The sequence below is a fragment of the Pyxicephalus adspersus genome, chromosome 6 (assembly GCF_032062135.1).
Source record: "Pyxicephalus adspersus chromosome 6, UCB_Pads_2.0, whole genome shotgun sequence".
Classification (NCBI taxonomy): Eukaryota; Metazoa; Chordata; class Amphibia; order Anura; family Pyxicephalidae; genus Pyxicephalus; species Pyxicephalus adspersus.
Window position 1 is genome coordinate 52,747,279 of NC_092863.1, and position 21,417 is coordinate 52,768,695.

The 21,417-nt window shown below is 35.9% G+C and overlaps 1 protein-coding gene across 1 annotated transcript in view; it reads right to left on the minus strand.

Moving 5' to 3' along the window:
* The window catches only part of TMEM132B (transmembrane protein 132B), a 282,852-nt gene that overhangs the window by 59,285 nt on the left and 202,150 nt on the right, over window positions 1-21,417 (minus strand). The window lies entirely within an intron of this gene.

Consider the following 21,417-nt stretch of genomic DNA (forward strand, 5'->3'; position numbering starts at 1 on the left):
GGTTGCATTAGTTTCTTTTTTTTACCCCATTGACCTTAATATGCAGTCCTGTATCTAAAGCCAAGTACACACGTGCAATAATTATCGTTGGAAACAAATGACAAACGACCATTCGTCCGATAATCATTAACAAAAAAAGTGCACATGAGGATGAGGATTGATGCTGGAAACGAATGACCACCCTGGCAGATCTGATTGGGCGATGATTATTTGCAATCTATTGTGTGTACGGTTGTTCAGTGACCTTGGATGGTTCTGCAGTACACGTTCTCCTTTACATGTCACTTCCTGAATCAATGAAACGATGGTATCTGGTGTGTGTACATTGTTGGTGGATTATATTTGAACCATCATATCATTACATCATGTACAGAATTGTGCACAATACGATTGTTCAAAATAATCGTGCATAATCGTTGATCTGTCGTAGTCGTTTTCAAACAATTATTGCATGTGTGTACATAGCTTAACATTATAAAATGATACTTATTTACAGCACTGTATCCTTGCAGAAGCAACATTATCATGCTATGCTGCTCTCCTTTTACTGCTGTCCCTGGGACATATGACCCAGCACCAAGGAAATTTCTCCAGTGGGTACATAGACTGAAACCCGACAGAAATATTACCCCTGCTTTACCACTAAAGCATACATTTTGGGCTGCTCTTAGGATTTAATGCTGATCAGTTATCACATCAAAGTACGAAAACTTGTTGCAATGTCCAATAAAACATGCAAGAATTCAGTAATCCATAGGTTTCAGTACTGAAAATTCAATTGTGACATTTTTTTTAATTACAACTGTAACCTAGTTAATAGTATTCCTTTGTTGTCTGAAGGAATATATTCCTTATCCAGCCTAGCGTAAATTAAAATTTAATAGAACATCAGGTCGAAGTAGAATTAGGAAGCAAATGACAGCTGTTTAATTAAAAGCTAAAGCTGATTAGATGGCAGTGCCGAGAGAAATACTCCTGAGGATGAGTATAAAACTATTGAAACTCAAGGCAGAGATAATAGCTTTATTTAAATATGAATAAGCTCTTTGCAGGGCCGGTGTAAATGTTTGCCACCTCATTGGTTTGGACAAACTCAAAAATACGAATGAGCAACTTGGCAGGAGAGCAGATAAGGAATTGAATACCTGCTGTCCGCTTAAACTTCATCTGTGGCTTTATAAACAAGAATCATTATTTGGATAAAATGTATCTCTTGTTAATGAACCTAGCTTTCTAAAAGAAGGTCAATGGGATGCTGGGAGTTTTATATTATTCTTGCTTAGTTGGAAAACAAAGGAAGGGGCTGAAAAGAGCAATCCTTCTCTACACACATTCACATCTGTGCAATGCACTGACCCCGCTTCATTGCTAATTGTAATCGGCTTTTATACAAATTTTGCCTTCTCATAAATTTCCAATTTTTTTTATTAACTTGCAGCCAGGTCTGTAAATGTAGACAAAAGTGTTATGGTGTATTATATCTAGTAGACAATATCTGCACTCCCTTCTTGACTCTGTGTTGGACTTTTTACAAAATAATAGAAATAATAAATACAAAAATTGCTCAAACAATAAATCACAAAAATAAATAAAACACTAAGCTGATATAAAAGAAAAAAAATGAATGCATCTCTAAACATTATTACTTTGGTACATTAAATGCAAGCAGTACCTTATTTTATATGGAATCAGTCTGGTGCAGTTCTGGTATAACAGGACTAAAATGTGAAAGGAAGAAACAGCATAAGAAGCAATCAGGTCATATGCTCGCTAGGAAGGGAAAGCAGAGGACAGAGAGATGAGATCATCACTGTACTTCATCTTCATCACATGCTACATGTCAATCTGGGCTCAGAGGAGGTGGGTTGAATTATGCTGGCCATTGGACTAAAAGTACTGCAAGAAAATTCCTATACTTGAACTAAATGTGGTAGTAAAGCTGTTTTTGTTATATTATCTCATAATGGGCAGATTTTTTAGGCTATTTTTTTATGTAATACCTTGGGCCTGATTTATTAAATTTCTCCAAGGCTGGAGAGGATAAACTTTCATCAGGGAACTGGGGTGTTCCAGCAAACCTGGGATGAATTTCTTAAAAGTCAGTTACTATTTGTTACAAAATTTTTTCAATCCTGGACCAGATCTATTTAATGTTTGCCAGATCACCCAGCTTCACTGATGAAAGTGTATCTTTTCTAGGCTTGGAGAACTTTAGTAAATCAGGCCCTTTAACTCAAAACTCCTTCTATTAGAATGCCAAAAGACATACAATTGCAGCAGAACAGTAATATGCCAAAGTCAATTCTAGCAATAATTCCCCATCTTGGTCTAGGGATAAAAAAGGAAAACTATAAAGCTGATGACCATGAGACAATGGGGCCTGCACAGGATAGTAGCAGATTCATTATCTTTTTTTCTGTTGGCAATGAACTTTATGTAACCCGTCTCCTGTGGTTCAAGGCTGTTATGGACCCTGAGGAAGTAATAATGCAGCATGGGCCATTTTAATAGAAAAAAGGAAAGATTCAAGTGGGGCCACCAAAAGGCATTTCTTTAATTATTGCTTAGTGATTTATATGTGCAGGCTTACAGGGCAGTGAAACACATAACAAGTTGTAACCTTTCTGTGGTCCTTCCAGAAAACTGGCTTTTAGACATAAGTACGAACTACCACATCAAGTAAGCATATACAACAGAATCACAAAACATAGCTAATCTGTTTTTTAGTCACTGGTCATACTTTTCACATGTAAAAAAGAAAATCACAGATCTGAACTTGAATGAACTCAAGCAACATCTATCTTATAAACCCAAATGATAGGATGTAAAAGTGCTATGATTACCATAAATCAAACATAATCATTGCACAAGTCTTTAACGCTGTAATAACATCTTTCTGCCTTATGTTCATGTTCATTTGCTGAATATCCTAAAGGCAGTGGTTTTATAGGATATATAAATGCATTATTTTACTTAATTACTTTAATTGATGGCACTTAAATTGCTAGCGGCCATTTAACAGTAATATTTTACTGCTTCTATATGCATTAATAGATCTAATAAAAAAAACTTCCTTTTGCTTTTTGTCTTTTTGATCTTATGTGCTTCCAGAAATGTACACCCGCATTCATACATAAATATCCATAGAAAATATGTCCACGTTATATTCATATATTCTTCATTCTTATTTTATTTAGATAAATAATATTATTTGAATAAAAAAATTGTTTCCTCTTTGATGATTATGTGTTTAGTGTCCCTAAAAACACAATGAAAAGGATAACACAGAATAAAACGTTTAAAAAAGAGTTTCCCATTTCATACGTATGCAGAAAACATGGTCACTTTAACACATCAGTAGCCCCAAGGAGTCTCATTGCCAAGAAACATAATAATCTTTATATGTCCAATAAAAAGCACCTTGTGGGGGAACATAATATTCTAGATTTTGTGATTAAATTTTAAAGTTGTTATTTCTAACATTAATTTAGGGGTGACCTAGATTATTTAGCAATATATTTAATTGCCTGAGTTTAGTATCATCTTTATTATTGGTGAAAATCTACATGTCCACTTCCCCAGTCTCATCTTTGAAACTCTACATTGATTCACGATTCTACACATGGAAAAGCTCAGGGATTATCCAGTTTTATTCCAAACAAAGTAAGCAAAAAAAGCATTATATTGGCAGGATGAAAACGCTTAGCAAATGAAGCTTCCTGATTGCTTCCTGACCTGCAACTGAAATAAGGTTGGAAGAATTAGGATGGCCCAATATTTAAGATAACCAGCTGGATGTTAGCTGGCTGTGTGATTTGTTCCGGTCAAAAATAAGACAACGTCAGGAGCATCTTCTCATTTTTTTTCAGCAATAGTATTCCAATGTGCCTAGAGCTATGATTCAGGGCCATACAAGCAACTGTAGAAGCATTTAGCTAAATGAACCCAAACAGCCACTGGAACCTTTTACTAAAAAAGACCTTTAACTAAAGTAATGGAATATATCAAGATATCACTATATCAAGCATGCTTCCATTAAAGCTATTATCTAGCTGGAAGGTCACAAAGAATTTTTAGTCCAAAGCAGTTAAAATAGTGACCTCCATTAATATCAACATTCCAGATGACCTTTCACATTTCATACTTCAACATTTATTCGATCTAAATATTCTGATGAAGGTAAAATTATGACAAATTAGACCTCAAACAATGCTGTCCAAATCTTGCTGATCATAAAAGGTCAAACTTTATCATAATAATTATCTGGCATAGCATTCGTTAAAGGGAAAATAAATAGAAACATTTCCAAAAGTATCAGCAAAATTTAAAAGATCTTTCTGTCTCATAATGATAATGTTGTCTCATAATGATAATGTTAAGTGTTGAAAATCTATAAAATGTCCAGAGCCATGGCATTAAGGGAGCCATTAGAATGGGCTTCTTGCACATTATGCTAACCTGGCATCCTGATCCAAGCTGAGCCCAACCAGAGCTGTTGGGAACCCCCAATGAATATTGCCATAGAGCAGTGTTTTTCGACCTTTATAACATGATTGAACACCTTTAAGGTCTTCAGGGAACCCTTTCTATAATAAATATGTCTGCAGCTCACAGTACATTAGTGTGGTGGTTATTGGGAAGAATGCCTCTTACATTGCTGGCCAGTGGGAAGAATGTCACCCTTCCATATAGCATAAAATTATTGGTTTCTGTTCAGCTGAGAAACACAAACTGCTCATTGCTCAAGGAACTCTACCAAACTCTGGAGGAACCCTAATTTGCTGGCTTAGAGTTTAGATTTTCTTGAATAATCATCAAGATTAGGAGGAAAACAATAGAAAAAGCCCCAGACCATGGTTATTGAGGTCACCAATGTCAAATCAGGAGCAGAATAGCAGCAGATTAATTACAGCACTTTATCCAATTTTCTATATAAGACAACACCAAGTAGGCTGCCAAACCACTCATTAAGAGCCATTGGAAGCCCAGTAGATATGTATAGCATGCTTCAGTAGTTGATATTAAACTGTTCTATTTGATTTGTTTTCAATAATCTTACAAAGCCTAAATTACACGATCTAAATAGAGTTTATAAACATTGCTACTTTCCTTTTTATATTGACCTGGAAAAAAGAATAATTAAAGCTTAACTCCTTGTGGTGGGTCATTTTTTTGTTGAAGAAGCAGAACAGAGAAGCAGTTTTACTTATCCTCCAGGGTTTCCTTGACAGCCTTTACTCTTCTCCTCTCTACTATGTTCCAGGTTGTGGGTGGGCCCTCTACATCTTGTCCTACAATAAAGGACTGCACATTATAATAGGAGCTCCAGGAACCCCAGAATATTTCATTCTATTTTAACTATTAGTTGTATCATAAACCTGAGGAGGCTGTGTAAATCACAGTAATGGACTGGAGTCTTTTGCAGGGAAGGTAAAACAGCTCTCATATATGTACAGCACTTCATTTCTGCAGTTGTGTGTTTTCCCAGAATTTAGGTTTAAGCTCTTAATTACAGCTCTTCACTCAAGCACATAACATATGAAATATTACCCTGGATGCTGATTAGCATAGACAAGTCTTTTCTGCTAGAAACAAATGCAAGGACAAAAAAGTTACACTTTAGAACATTGGGGGTTTATTTGTAAAGCAGTGAAGCTGACATTCACTGAAACATTCTTTGGGAGAGAATCTTCCAGGTTTCAATGGCAGTAATTCTCCACCAGGCATATTTTAGTAAATGTCAGATTCATTGTTTTATAAATAGACCCTTGGCAGTTTAAAAGACCATAATTAGGAGATTTTGGAACTTTGCTCATATACCACCCTGTATTTGTGCGAATCCCTGGAGACTCTCCAGGTGCAAGACACATTAAAATGTGTGTCTAAAGCACATAAAATTCTATGCCTGAAGGTTTAGTATCTTAGTATATAGGAGTATTTTTTACCTCCTTACAATAAAAATTGATGCAGAAAGTGGACATTTCACAGTGAAGAACGTAATGCATGTGGCAACTTCAACCACAAATCCCCTAATACATTACATTTTACACACTAATTGATGAATGCACATACACCAGTCAGTGCTAAAATTGGTGCCTTTAGGCAAGTGCAATCTTGTGTAAACACCAACTGAAAACGACAGTCTTGTATTCACATTGAGCCTATGTGGTTTTACTGCAGATTTCCAATATGAACTCTGCTAAGTCAGACCAATAACTCTGCAATCATCAAAACTCATGTACCCTGTTAATTTGGAATGATCTGGCTTGAATTCACTAAATTGGCATATTAGCCCTCTGCAGAAAGATAACTGCTTACACACAAAGAACCAGGATTCTCCTTTACAAAATGCTGGCAGAGCACAGACTTTCTTTCCCAAGTAGCAGATGCTTTTCAAATTATAGGCATGATACAATTATTTCCTGGAATCTGGACTATTTTGGTTAAAATGTATTTATTGACATCATAAAATGTGGACAGCCAAAAGACAGTCTGAGGGCTGTGGAAATGCAAGAACGGTTTGGTATCGTTTATGGTAGAATAACTAAGGAATTGAATTTAAACCAAATATCCCAAAACACAATACAACTAGCAAATTGCCAGCCACAATTGTTAAGGCTCAGCAACCTGTTCCATTCATACAATTTATTAGGGATATGGTTACATCCATCACTGACATCCTTGGGGTACTTGTGACCTTACACCAAAATTTATATAAAGGCAAATTACCAAAAAACTTGACACCTACAGTATATAATTGATAGGAGGTTCAATGAATTTCCGTGAGAGGTTTAAAAACTAGTTTATATTAGTATTAGTATATTTTATTTGTAGTGTTATTAAAAGTGTAAAATTTAGCTTACAAACGTTCAAATTCAATGTCAAACATCATGATAGTATTAATGCTTAATCAAGCAAAGGACACTTGCTAAAAGAGTCAATCCTCCTATCTTTCTGCTAACAGCAAATGTGAAAATACTGGCTAAAATCCTTCAGAAAAGTATCACCAGTATAATGTGTTTGGGGGAATCAGACTTTCAGCCTAGGAAATCCATTGCAATAAATATTAAAAGCTTATTTATCAAAATATATACCCTGGAAGATAACTTGGAAAATTGAGCACTATTAGGCTTGGATTAAGCCATGGATTTCAAAGCTGTAAAATGGTTTTGGGGTATATAATGGTAAGATTTTAAAATAAATTAATAAATTAGGCAAAGCTACTCTATATACTCCCAAACTGAGAATAAAAAACAGAAAAGTATGTTTCTGTTGCTTGTACATGTTGCCTTCACTGCCATTCTTTTGTTCAATCCACCAGCAATTACAGTGGAACTAAACACAAAAAGCAAAATGTCAGAGACAAAAGTTAAAAGATAAAAGTTTTGGCGAAAAGGACATGTAAAGTAAACCTTTTCCCCAGCTCCATTTTTTTTAGTTGCTTATACTACATGGCACATGTACCATACAATGCAGATCAAGGGTCTTTTCGGGACTTGCGCAGGAGTTACATGATCATTGGCTGCCCAATAGCCGAAGTGAATCAGAGTGTACAAGGAAGACTCAGCAACAAAGGGTGGCTTCAAAGGTTGCAGTGATCATGGATTCCTGGACCTATCATCACAAAAGGTGCTTAGAAAAGGGTGACATCAGCAAGAATGCATGGCATATGGCAAAAGCTTACCCACACCGATGAAAGTTTACTTCTATTTTAGGAACTCTTAAGTACTATGTACATATGACCAGGTTTCTGGGAAAAATAACCTGGGGTAGTAAAGCAACCATTGGTAGCAGGTTTGTTAGAAACTGTTCAAAGGTCTTGGACTCACGATGAAAGGGAAGATTGGGTGGGTCTTTTCATTTTACTCCAAAACCTACATCCCCATTGAGTTCAGACAGGTGTGGGTACTCAGGTATGATAACCTTCTATCAGAGTTTGGAGCTAAGACTCTGGAAGCACAGCAGAAAGCTCCCTTTCAGCTGCGGAAGCTAAAAATCAAGAGTTTAGTGACTAAATTGTGAGTGTCTAGTTGCCAGATTGAGACATTTTGCTGCCAAAAACTTGTATTTGTTGTTACCATTGCAGCTGAAGATAAGCAAAGTTGTATTTCCTGTATGCTGAAGCAAGCTTATTTTGAGCCTAATGAAAGGCACTGGACTGAATGGCTTGTGCAGTCTGTGCTGCACTGATGCCAGTTCCACCAAATATCACAATAAATACCTAAAAAATGCATGGTAAAGTGCTCCATTTTGGGGAATATTGATCTCTCACTGAGTCCAACTAAAAAAAATAAATGGATTTACCATTAACCAGGGCAAGTCGGCATTTCTAGCTATCCTGTGAGCAGCTTTATATATCTGGGTATAAATATCACAGCATACATAGGTGAATATGAGCACAATAATTTGTCCCCACTTAAAGGTAAAATTGAATTTAAAATAACTCCTGGGGCAAGCAACCAATTTCTTTAGCAGATAGGGTCAACCCTAATAAAAAAAGATTATAATGCCACAGCTGTTTTATGTCTTACATAACACACTCATATGGAAACCACTTAAAATCTTCCATAAAAGAAATGGTATTATTAAAGATTTTATCTGGAATAAGAGACAGATTTTATTCAAATTAAGATGTTAAAATATCCAAAAAATTTGGGTGGATTAGCTCTTGCTAACCTCTGGGCTTTGTTACCTTCTGATTGAAATACAATGGGCTATTATTTGCAACCAGTAGATCCTAAAAAATTAAATGACACATACAAACCTAAAATTCTCTTGCTGCACTGGATGTATATTACTAACATATATTTTGAGGGTTCCATAGGTATTACTAATACTAAGGTATGGTGGAGAATCTGATGATTTGTAAAATGCTTCTCAAACCTGACCTAGAAAAACACAAATTACTGAAGACTAAATGGATGGAATGATGCAAAAACCCAAATCAATCATCCATTTTTTTTTAAACTCCATTTATTTATTCCTTTAATGCTTGGAATTCAGAAAGTATATACATGTCAATCCAAGGCCACACCATGGTAGTATAACAGATCAGGGGTCTTCAGCTCCAGTCATTGAGGACAAGGATCTTCACATATGTTAAGTGTGTCCCTAACAGACAGCAGTAAATAAAGTAAGGAATAGGCTTTAGAATTACAGAATTACACTATTTAGCCTGCAAGTGACCCTTAAAAACAGAGACTTTTGATATAGTTCTTCCAATAAATGAGTTATTTAACACAAAGCTCATTTCCCCTATACCTGTATGCTTCTTCTTATTATTACTCAGTAATAAAAATTATTGAAGGTCTCCCCAAATTCACAAAAAAATAAAAATAAAACGTTGCTCCACAAGAACATTTTACGCTAGTTTAAACAAGCCTGTCCAGTACCTCTCTATGCAATAGATGTTATTGAAACAAAGGTGGCCTCATACACATGCTATGGAAGTATGCAAATATTATTTTGTTATTACCAGAAGATCTCTTTTACTATCATCATGGCTAATACCATCTTATTTTTTATACTAGTATACTGAGTTAGAGGCCAAGGTTAGAGGGTATTTCACAGTATTTTCTAAAAGAGTAAAAACAACCCAGGGAAGAAGTAAAAGAGTAAGTGAAAGAAATCATTGTGCAGATCTTTATTGGGGATATAGGTTCAGCATGTCTTGGAAGGAATAGGTGGTCCAAACACTTCATCCCTCCCCAGAACAAGAATTCAAGGAAGCTCTGGAGCACCTGCCAATTCTTATAAAAGGGTAATGGCATTTGAGACCGAGAACTGGAGTTGGATATTAACACCAGGGAGAAAGGCTGTTTAAGGCCTGTAAGAAGAAAGGCTACGAGAGGTGTGTGTGCTAGGTGAGCCAAGGAGTTCTCCCAAAATTTAGGTGAGCTGGATCATTAGCTCTGGAAAGAGTGTGTCAGAGAGAGCCAGGAATTTATGTTACTTTACGTGCTAACACTGATCCCCTGTGAGGGGGATATCTTTATTTTGTTCACCTGTATTGGAGAAAATAAAAGTGGGCAGAGTGCCCTGAAATTCCTACTGAGGTCGATAATACCTCAAGCAGTGCATAAAATGCTCACACTAGACTAAAAAAGATGGTAAAAAACTATACTTCCAACTAATCTTTGAAGGGTATTTTTACACGTTGAATGTGTTTTCTTTTTGTTTGTGTTAAAAAACTTTTAAAAGGATATAACATCTGTTAAAAACAAATGAAACATGATTACATTTTTGATGCTTTTACAAAACCATTCTAAAAAATGGAGTGAATGACATTAACTGTAAGCATGTTTTTTAAAAAAATGGCAGTGAGGGATAGTAGGAGAGACAATGCACTGGAGACATTTTCTCTCCTTGCTAAACATTTTCCCTCCTGTCTCAGTTTGCAGAAAGATCTCACCAACATTGTTTGACAAGGTTGGGCCATCAGGGGAATTGTGATAGTTGGTACAGTGGTTGTAATATAAAAAGTAAAGTTGCTGCACCACCTGTGATGTGCTGTATATATAATAAGACTATCTCAGAAGTCAACTAGTGACGGTACGTAAACCTAAGATTCTTTGTAGCCGTGGAAATTACAATATTCTCATCTTGCTTCTTCTCACCTTCTCAACATAGTCAAGTAGCTTTGCAATGTTAAAATATTAAATCAACTGAATCTGCAATTATGAAGGCTCACAACCAATAGCCGAAAAGGAGAGATGACGATACATAATGCACCAAAGAGAAGAAAAACATCTTAAAATACATAGCTATTATGCAAGCTCCATTGATAACATTTAGGAGGACATCTGTAAATTGTATTTGCCCACATGGCTATTTATACTGATCTCAGCAAAACTACATTCTCACTGTACTAAATCAAAGCATTCTGAATCCAAACAATCTAAACAATGCAATCCTTGTGTCTGACAGTGGGTGAGACTTAAGCTAGGTACACACGTGCAATAATTGTCCTTAGAAAACAAACAACTAACAACAGATCAAGGATTAGCACGATTATTTTGAACGATTGTATTGTGCACAATGATGTAAGGATACGATTGTTCAAATATAATCCACCAAAAATGTACACCAACTAGATACCATTGTTTCAACGATGCAGGAAGCGACATGTAAAGGAGAAAGTGTACTGCAGAACCATCCACGACCACTGAACAACCATACACACATTATATTGCAAACAATCGTTGCCCAATCAGATCCACCGGGAGGGTCGTTCGTTTCCAGCGACATTCCTCGTTCATCAGCGTCCTTGTACACTTTTTTTGTTAATGATTATCAGACTAACGACCCTTTGTCTGATAATGGTTAACAAAAAAAGTGCACAACAACGTTTCCAACAATAATTATTGCACATGTGTACGCAGCTTTAAGGTGCGTACACACTTCCAATTTTTATCGTTCCAATCGAACGACGAACGATCGATGGGCAAAAAATCGTTCGTAAAAAAGTAACCAACGACGCCGACGAACGAGGAAACTCGTTGGAAACGAATGACCGGACCAGCGGATCGGATTGGACGACGATCGTTGAACATCGTTCGTGTGTACGGTCGTTCGTTGATCGTCCATGGTCAGAGCATGCGTAATGAACGAACGTACGTTCAATTTCCTGTCGTGCACATAGTTCCTCTATCGCTCAAACGATCGTATCTATTGTGTGTACAATATCTACGAACGATCGTGTCGTTATCTCTATGTGCAGGATCGGTGCTATACGATCGTTCGTATATATCGTGCACGATCGTTCGTCGTTCGTTTTCCAACGATAATAATTGGAAGTGTGTACGTAGCTTTACAGTATGTGACCCTGACAGAACAGTCAGAGTAGATAAGGGGATAAGTCATGTAGATAAGGGTGTTTGCAGACATTGCACCACCTTGCCTTATACTGTTTTGCACTGTGATGATGAATTATGAATTTGAGACACTTTTAGCACTTACCACCCTTGATTTGAGTGTATAAAAGCTGCATACAGGTCATATACACTTTTCCTTTGGAAACTAAGTATTTTTTATTGCAGTTGCTTGACGTATGGCCTAATATTGGAGATTGGTCTTAGCTGAAACAGAATAGGTTTAGTTTGGGCATTTGTTCATGGTCACTATGACAATTTGGTTTGGCTACAATAGGACAAAGGTTTGTTCATACAGTCACACAAAAATGCAACATTGTTCTCTTCACAAATCTACAGGTCCTCCTTGAGACCCCACTGAAATTGCAGAATAAATCAGCCAAATGCATTTATGGCACAACAAAACAGAAGGAATGCAAAGCCTTACAGTGGATTTTCAGAAAAGGTCAGTCTAACCCATCTCCCACTGTTGAGCCAGACCTATAGTTCTGCCATTAGCAAAGTTTATGCTAGCTGATGAGTGAGGAGCTCTAGTATTGTAGCATGTCAGACCTCTACAAGGAGACCACCGCTTCCACACAGAGAACAAGGGTCATCCTCTATCTAATACTAGTAGGGAACATACATCATTTCTACTCAAACTGTGGCTGCTTTCCAAAAAAAACCAAACTGTAAGACCTTGGCGACCATTTGTTTTGATGCACCTGCAATGTATTTAGCTGATTTAAACTGAAAGCTCAGCTGGCTTTACATTTTCAGCTTTTAGGGAAAATTACAGTTACGTGACCTGTCGAAATAAGTATGACTTAGCCTCACTGTGCATGCTTTTTTTTCCATTCCTAGCAATAAAGGGTCTTATGAAGTAATACTTATTCAGCAAACAACTATTGTTAGCTCAATGTACTCACAGAGGTTAAGAAGAGCCCAAGTTATAATAATTATTCTTGTTGAAACAAATACCTCAGAAAAGCAGAGTGCTTAAATAGAACAGAATAGGCTAATTGCTAAGTGCATTTTTGGCATCTAGCAGGCAATGCAGCCCTTAAGGCATTCAGCAAGATGATTTCAAAGCAGAAATGTCCATTGATGTAACTACAGAATCCACTACTTCTCAGATCTCCACGCATACCCTTCTATCTTTTTCTGTGGCAGAATTATGAAAACGAATGCTGGGATGATATATTTGATGAGTGAAAAAAATCTTTATATATATTTTTTTTTTTAAAGAAACATAATCAACTGAAAAATATGTATGCCATAAAGTCTGATTTAACCTTTGAGTCATCATTAGGTCTTTGCAGGATAGTTCTCACAGGTTAATCTTGTTGGAGGACAAAGCAAAATCCTATATGTTCTTCACCTGTGCTGAAAACAAAATCCAACGTTACATGAAAATTTGGTATCACTTCTCTTTCTTGCACTTACTTTTTTTTTTTTTTTGATAACAAAGAAAAACTTGAAATGGTAACACGATGATGAAGAAAAGGGATATACTCTTCCTTTTCTGTTTTCAAAATCAAGAATTGTCAAATAACTTGCAGGTATCCCAGAGTTAGTCTGAACTGATAAAGAAACAAGGCTTCTATGTTAAAGATAAGATTTCTTACTGATGTTCCACCTTGTCATATTCCCTGTAATAGATTCTGATAGTTCAGTAAAAAATTGCATGAAAAGCAGCCTAGGGAACATCTTCTGTTTTCAAGTCTTCCAGCTTTTTCCTAAGGTTGGAATCCCTCAATTGACAACAGACAACTGCTTAGCTTAGCTTTTCTGCCTGCTGTCAATGTATGCACTCTGTTCGGTTGATATGCATCTGTTCTATAGCCATCACTATCCTCTTTAACTAAATCTTTTTTTGTACACAAATCCACTATCCAAGTATGGAGAAAATAGGGAAGGGCTAAGATTGTGATCATTTTCTTTGATTTCCGGACATTTAGGACAGGAAGACAAAGACACTAATAAGATCATTATTTGAAATTTTAACACTTACTCTCTCAACTAAAAATGTGAGCTGATTTTATTTGTATCTCTATATACAAACATAAATAGTTATGCAAAAAGGTCAATGAACATAATCAGCAATTTATTTTACCAGAATGAACATATATGAGTGCAAAAGTACCAACAAAACATTCCCATCATATAGATGGCTCCAGCAAAAATATATTATATTTTGTATACATAGTAGTGAAGTGGAGTGGGGCTCTTTAAAGACTCAACTATACAGCCTTCAGCTGTACACATTTTTCTTCTCTCTTTACTTTAACTGTTCCATGGTGCATGGCTTTTGGGTAGCTTGTCCTTTTAACAACACTTTTTGTGGATGGATAAGTAACAGAAATAGTTTTCTAAAATGTACATTAAATGAAGATAACTAGAACTCAAACTCACACAGTGAAGATACCTATATACATTATGTGGCACATAGTAGGTTATAATGTATAATGTATATCTGCGTGTCCTGATTTTCTCCAAGTAGTTTCAAAGTGAGCCCAGGGTTCAAGCATGTAAAGTAGGTTTGCAGGGTTGTGGCCACCACCAAAAACATTTAGAGAGAACACCCAATACCAAAACGTGTTACTGTTACATGTTACTTAGCATGATGCACTATAACTGGGTCTCTGGCTTAAACTTTCCTCCTGAAAAGAAAATAATAAATGTCTATATATTACTATTCAAAATTATAGTTAGGCATTAGTGTCAAGATCCATTTATTGTTCATTCGCATATGTTCACAGATGAAATATGAAAAGGTCAGGTGCACATAAAATGTACTCTCTCTCTCGGAGAGCAGAATTATTTCCTCTGTAGCCCTGACAAGCTAACTTGAGCCACCCACTCCTATGGGAGAAGGCCCCATGACATGTGTCACCAGTTTTCCAAGTAGCAGTGACAATAGATTGGTCAGTGCTGAGTAAGTGCGATCTATCACATGTGACATTGCTTGTCACCGGCAATTCCACACAGTTTGTTACATGAGTGCTCCACTGAGACCAAGAGTGGCAATTCCAAATAAAGTCTTTAACTACAGAAAATAATAACATCACTCCAAACCCCACTCTGCTTTCCTTGCAAGAAAGCATATTACCGAGGGATGCAGGTAAATTAAGCAGTATGGAAAATTGGTCATTGTGCCTATGCAATTTGTAGCGGAAATTCATGAATTAAGTGCTTGTGTTTTTGCTGAACTACATTACTTAAACAAGCAATTGTTGTGTCATTTTTATTTTTATTAATCATCCTAAAGGAAACTATTAAGTTGCATTCTCCAAGCCGAATGTATTGAGTTACAGGTAAGTATAGCCGAGCAAAACATTATAGAGATTATTTATTCCTGCTGAGTTTGTAGGAATAATAAGTGACAGTGAAAAAGGTGCCTTGTCCATTCTTAAGTGGGGATAAGTGAAGATGGAATTGCTTACATAAAAGGATCACCCATCATGTGCACCATATGTCACATGTACACCTTTGTTTAATGCAGCTTCAGCATTTTACTCTAGAATGTTTTGTTTCACTAATTAAATCCACCAGCCTTATGGGAGTGCAGCAGGAGCACCCCAACAACTGCACATAAGCAAAATGCAATGTTGTGTCTAATATGTATGAATATAAAAAAAATGTAAAAATCATTAAAGTCACAACAGACATAGGTAAATACCAATAGCTATGTATATTGCAGAAGTTAGCTTTTTGCTCTTAACATCATAAATCAATGTCTTTCAAAAAGATGTTTAGCAGTGTGTACAATGAGTAAGTAATATCAGTACAGAGGAGGAGTCAATACACCTGTGTGACCGAAGGTAAGGTGGGAGTTCAGCCTATGTCATTTGTATTTGGTAAAAATTTCTCATCTGGAGTGAAGTGGATAAATGTTTAATAGCTCACACTGCAAGAATCCTGCTCAACATTTACATTTTCAAATTCAGATGTTTACCTTAGTAAATAAATCTAAACCTGGACAGTTTTTGTTGTATACTATATTCAGCTCCTTCTTTGTTTTCAGTAATAATGTCTTCAATGAGGAATATATTTGTTAATAATGTCTATACAATACAAATTCTACACAGCAAATGAGAACAGTGCAAAGGTATTTCTCACCTAAGGATATATGTTCTGCAACGCAATCTGGGTCAAAGCTGGATTCACATTCAGTAAAGAAAACTTGTCTTTAGATAAAAACATATCTAAACCTTCATTGATATATTCCTAGAATTCACAAACCGTGTTTATTTAAATAAGATAAAAATGTAGTTTTTGCTAAATACTAGGTAACCATACTTTAGCAGAGGATTTCTAGTTGGTTACACACAGCCTCAATATTAGATTTGTCATTAGATCAGTGGGTAGGTTAATTATTAAAAAATACACTCGTCTCCATACAGTGAGATGTAAAATATCCAGAAGATTTTATTTTATTTTATGAACCCTAGAACCCTAAAAGACATTTTAAACATAGACAATTCTAATTGCATCAGTGCAAGTCTTTATAGTGTAATACATATGCAATGAAATGCTGAATTCCTAAAGTATGCATTAATGTTTTCTGCATTATTTGACAATAGGATGTAGCAAATGTGCTACAATCTTGTCAGAAAGTCAGCATCTACTTCCCTTATCTGCAGTGTAATCATCATAATGAATATGTTACCGCGTAAGTGCATAAAGCAGAGGATCTTCTTATACCTAATGACTTGAGTGGAATGTTGGATACTTGATTAAGAACAAACGTCTCTTTTGCTTAAAGTGGCTGTTTCATAAGTGCATCGTTTTAAAGAAAAACCAAAACAGGACAATTCCAATCACCAAACACTGCTGACATAATATTATAATAAAAATATAACACCAAAATAGCACTACCAGCTACCTTTTCACAAGCACATGTAGGTGAAAGGAGACCTGTACTGATAGAGTGAAAACAGGTTATTATTGCTTTACTTATTTAATGTGCATAATATTCCTCAAAATAAAACTAAACATTACATTAGAATCCAAAAGCTACACTTCCAGTGTGCTTCCATGAGTATTAAATGGTCCTCTCTATATGGAGTTCTATATATGGACCATTTATATATTGATAAGGTGATCATATCTCCCTTAAAAGTCTCTTCTCAAGGGAGAATAGATTTAGTTCAGCTAATCTCTCCTCATAGCTGATATTCTCCATTAATTTTATTGGTTAGCCTTCTCTGAGCCCCCAAATCTATTCCCTCATGCATGTTGTTGGCCCCCAAGAGCATAACTTTACATTTATCTATATATAATGCCATTTGCCACTTGGCTGCCCAATCAAACAGTAGTTCCAGCTTGTAGATTATAGACATCCTGTATGGACTTAATTCCATTACATAGTTTGGTGTCATCTGCAAACACAGAAATGGTAATTTTAATCACAAACTCTATATCATTTATAAAGATGATTAACCCCCCTGGTGTTCTAATTCTGTCCGTATTTTCATGCAAAAAGCGTTACTTTTTTTGCATGAAAATGTATTTTACATTGTAGGCCTATAATTCTTAGACATAACTCACTGAAATATGTCCATTATTTAATAAATTTAATAATAAACTTTAAAAAAAAATCTGTTAAAACAAGGGTGCAAAAAAATACTAAAACCTGTAATAAACATGTACAGTAGCATGTATAATATATATATATTATATAATTATATATATTTTTTAAATAAAGATTTCCTTGTATTTGATTTAATACAGTTTTTTTGTATTGAATCCAATACAAAATTATTTGAATTTATTGATGCGCCTCCCGCCCGGACCAACGTATGCACTGATGTCACCAGGAGAACATCTCTGCAGTCGCCAGCTGAAGATCGAAGTAAGAAGACGTATCCCAAGGACCTGCAGGGACCAGCAGGACACTGGGGGACACCAAAGGAACAAAATAAGTGGGGTTAAATGTTTTTGGTGACCCTGAGTGTGACTCGGGATTACCGCTTTTTGCAAGTAAAATGTACCCCGAGTCACACTCGGGAATACTGCTAGGGGGGTTAAACAGTAAGATCCCAACACTGAATCCTGAGGTACACCACTAATAACCTTAGACCATTCAGAATACAAATCATCAATCACTACTCCTAATGCTGTCTTTATGCCAGTTCTCCATCCATTTACAGATTGACTTTTCTAAACCTATCGACCCTAACTTGCATATTACCCGTCTGTGGGGTATGGTATCAAATGCTTTAGCAAAGTCCAAGTACACTATATCAACTGCTACTCCACTGTCTACCGGTTTACTTTCCTCCTCATAAAAGGAGTAAATTTGTTTGTACCAAAACATTTCAGACATTTAGATCAGGTAATATAGTTATACATGTAAGGGGTTTTCCATGTATTTCCCACCTACTAGGCATTTATGACTAGTTTTCTATCCTGGAGACACAGCAAGAAATTTGTGCATGGGGGGTGGGGGGGGGGGGGGGGGGGTATATCATCTTTAGACAGTTGTCATCAGAACAAGTGTTTTTCCTGGAACAATTCTTCTCACCACTTTTTACAGTATCAAATGTAAGATTGTGAATTTCCCCTCCTGCTGTGCACAGTAGCAGTGGGACTAACAGAAATGTTGCTGCAAAAAAAGACTTGGCCATGCTGAAGAGAGAAGAGCTGTGGCGTAAAGTCACATTCAGCAGGCATGGCCATGTATTTCAATATAGATATTAGCAGTAAATACAGCAATATACAATAATAACGTCCACACTTTTCTCAGTAATATTTGGTACAATGCCTTCATGCAAGATATATATACTATAACCTCTTCATAATAAAAAAATTGTGATTAAAATAACACTAACTTGAGTACTTCACAAATGTGTAAAGAAAATCTTTTAATTGCTTTTAATTCTGGGGAAAAAAAGAGTGAAATTTGCATTCCCCATGACCTAAAATTAGACCTTACAATGAAGCGTGAGTAACACAGGTCTTAAAAACAGTTTCTGAGAACATATGAATAGATGAAAATAATAAAAGCTTTTTTTTTCTTCTACTGAACTGTATAAAAAAACTACATTTATTTGTGCAAATGCCAATTAGTAAGTGTTAATTGTAACATTGGAAAAGTGGTAAATGTAACTGACTTATCATAAAATTACTTCCATATAATTATACAAACTGTAAATGTTTACTGAGCATTGGGGTCTGATAAATCTTACCCATTGGCCAGAGACAATTATCAAAGCATTTTTGGATGCAAGAGAACCCACACTTCCATTTTATTTGGATAGAAGAGAACCTAAACTGTGAAACTGTGCCTAAAATAACTAGGAAACTCACCAGTATTGGTAACATCATAGGCTTACCATGACTTCCTCTGCAATGTGTCTCTATGTGGAAGCAGCCATGTTTGTAGAGGCAGGGCTTTGCCTTCTCATGCTGCCTCCCTAATGATTTTTTCGTGAGGGAATTTTTAAGGGGCAGCAAGCGAGGTGCAGAAAGTATATATCCATACAATAGATAATTCAATAAGGTGGAAGCAAAAAGATGTTCTGTTCTATTTTACACCTACTAAAGCAGAACTAAACCTACAAAACAAAAAAATGGCTGCTGGGAATAAATGAACTTCAGTGTGTATGTGTTGTATTATTTTATTATATATTAAGGTGAGGTAAGTTTAGTTCATCTGGATATAAAAAAGTAAACAGAACCTTGCAAATGTCATCACAACAATAACAAGTTATAAGAGGTCCTAACTCACAAAAAAAGTAAAACGGTCTGGTCAGAGTTGGATTAAAGCAAGCAAATCTGTTATTTTAATACTCTTCCTTTTATAACAAGGCACTGACCTACTATCACATCAAGAGCACTTGTCCTAATTCAAGCTGTGTACCCTGCAAAGAAGAGGTGAAATACCTGGCAGCCACACAGAAAAAGTTTAACTTTATTCCAGTTTGAACAGAATGTGTTACATTTCAGTAACCTACTGGCTAATAATTTACCTTAGAGCGATCAATGTGCAAGAGCCTTTTTGGTCTGCCTATGATTAATTTCCCACCTTTTTGGCCTGCTGTATATCCTTTCTTTTGTTAAATGTCATTTGTCACCTAATGAACCATATGTAATTCTTGCCATGACAGGCATTCGTCACAAATTTATGAGGCATTTTTGCTCCATTATCTAATATATTGCATCTCTCAGATTTTTTTCCACTCTGAGCAATTATTTTATCATGTTCTTCAGGGCATTGCTAAAGGACACGGCATCATATAAAAAGCCCCCCCCCCCCCCCTCCCCACTGGGGATGGTTTACAAAAGAAGCAGAATGCTTAGTTATTTTATAAAGTGAAGCTCGATTTTTATCCAAGAGAAATTAACAAATAAAACATTCTATCCAGTAGTACCTTTTAGTTATAATGAATTAGTAACCAATATTTGCTTGGACCACCTTTGGCTTTGATTACAGAATGCATTTGCCACAGCATTTTTTAATTAGGCATATGAAATGTCAAAGAATTAATTTCAGTCCAGAAAAGCTTTAGTTATTTACCCAGATCTTGTACTGATGATGCAAGAGGTAGACTGCAGCGTAAAGTAATCCCCAGCATATCTGAAAGATTCTCAACAGGGTTAAGGTCTGGAGCCCAACAAATCCTAATATTGTAATCCTAAAATCCCATTGTGGAATTTCCAATGGGAAGAAAAAAATTTAAAGATAGAAAATGTGGGTCATTTAGTTCATTAAAGTAGTCAGCTGATCTTTTTTATGGGCACCTAATGTTGATGATCCCATACCTATTTCAACACTGTCCCCAAAGGCTTGGGCTAGGCAGTATATACGGCTACTACAGGGAAATAACTTTGTGATTCTAGCAAGATACTCTTTAAATAGCTGAGTCCAACCAAAGCCTATCCAGCTATAAATGCAATTTAGTTTGATGAGTCCCTGGTTTCTGGGTTTGGGGTTTCCAAAATGAAAACTCCAAGCTCCGAGCTGAGGTTCTGACTCTGTACATTTCACATCATAGGGATAGATTTATTAAAGCTCTCCAAGGCTGGAAAAGATACACTATTATCAGTGTACCTGGGTGATCCAGCAAACCTGGATTTCATTAAAGTAATTTGCTATTTGTTAGCAAATGTTTTCAATCCTGGATTCCAGGTTTGATAGATCACCCAGGTTCACTGAGGAAAGTGTATCCTCTCCAGCCACAGAGAGCTGTAAAATATCAGACCCATAGTGTCCAGGAATGACAGGCAAATCAGATGGAAAATGGACTAAACAAATAAGACACGTCAATAGAATACCATATTCCTTAAAGAAATGCAGGCCTCAAAAATTGTACTACGTTACATACATACGTTACATTAGATTAGGACAGTGACATGACTATGGACTATAAAGTGCTGCGTAATATGTCAGCACTATATAAATACTGGCTAATATACATGTGTATATATATATATATATATATATATATATATATATATATATATATATATATATATATATATATATATATATATATATATATATATATATATTCATACACACACACACACACACACAGAATACTGTATATAAAATAAATGC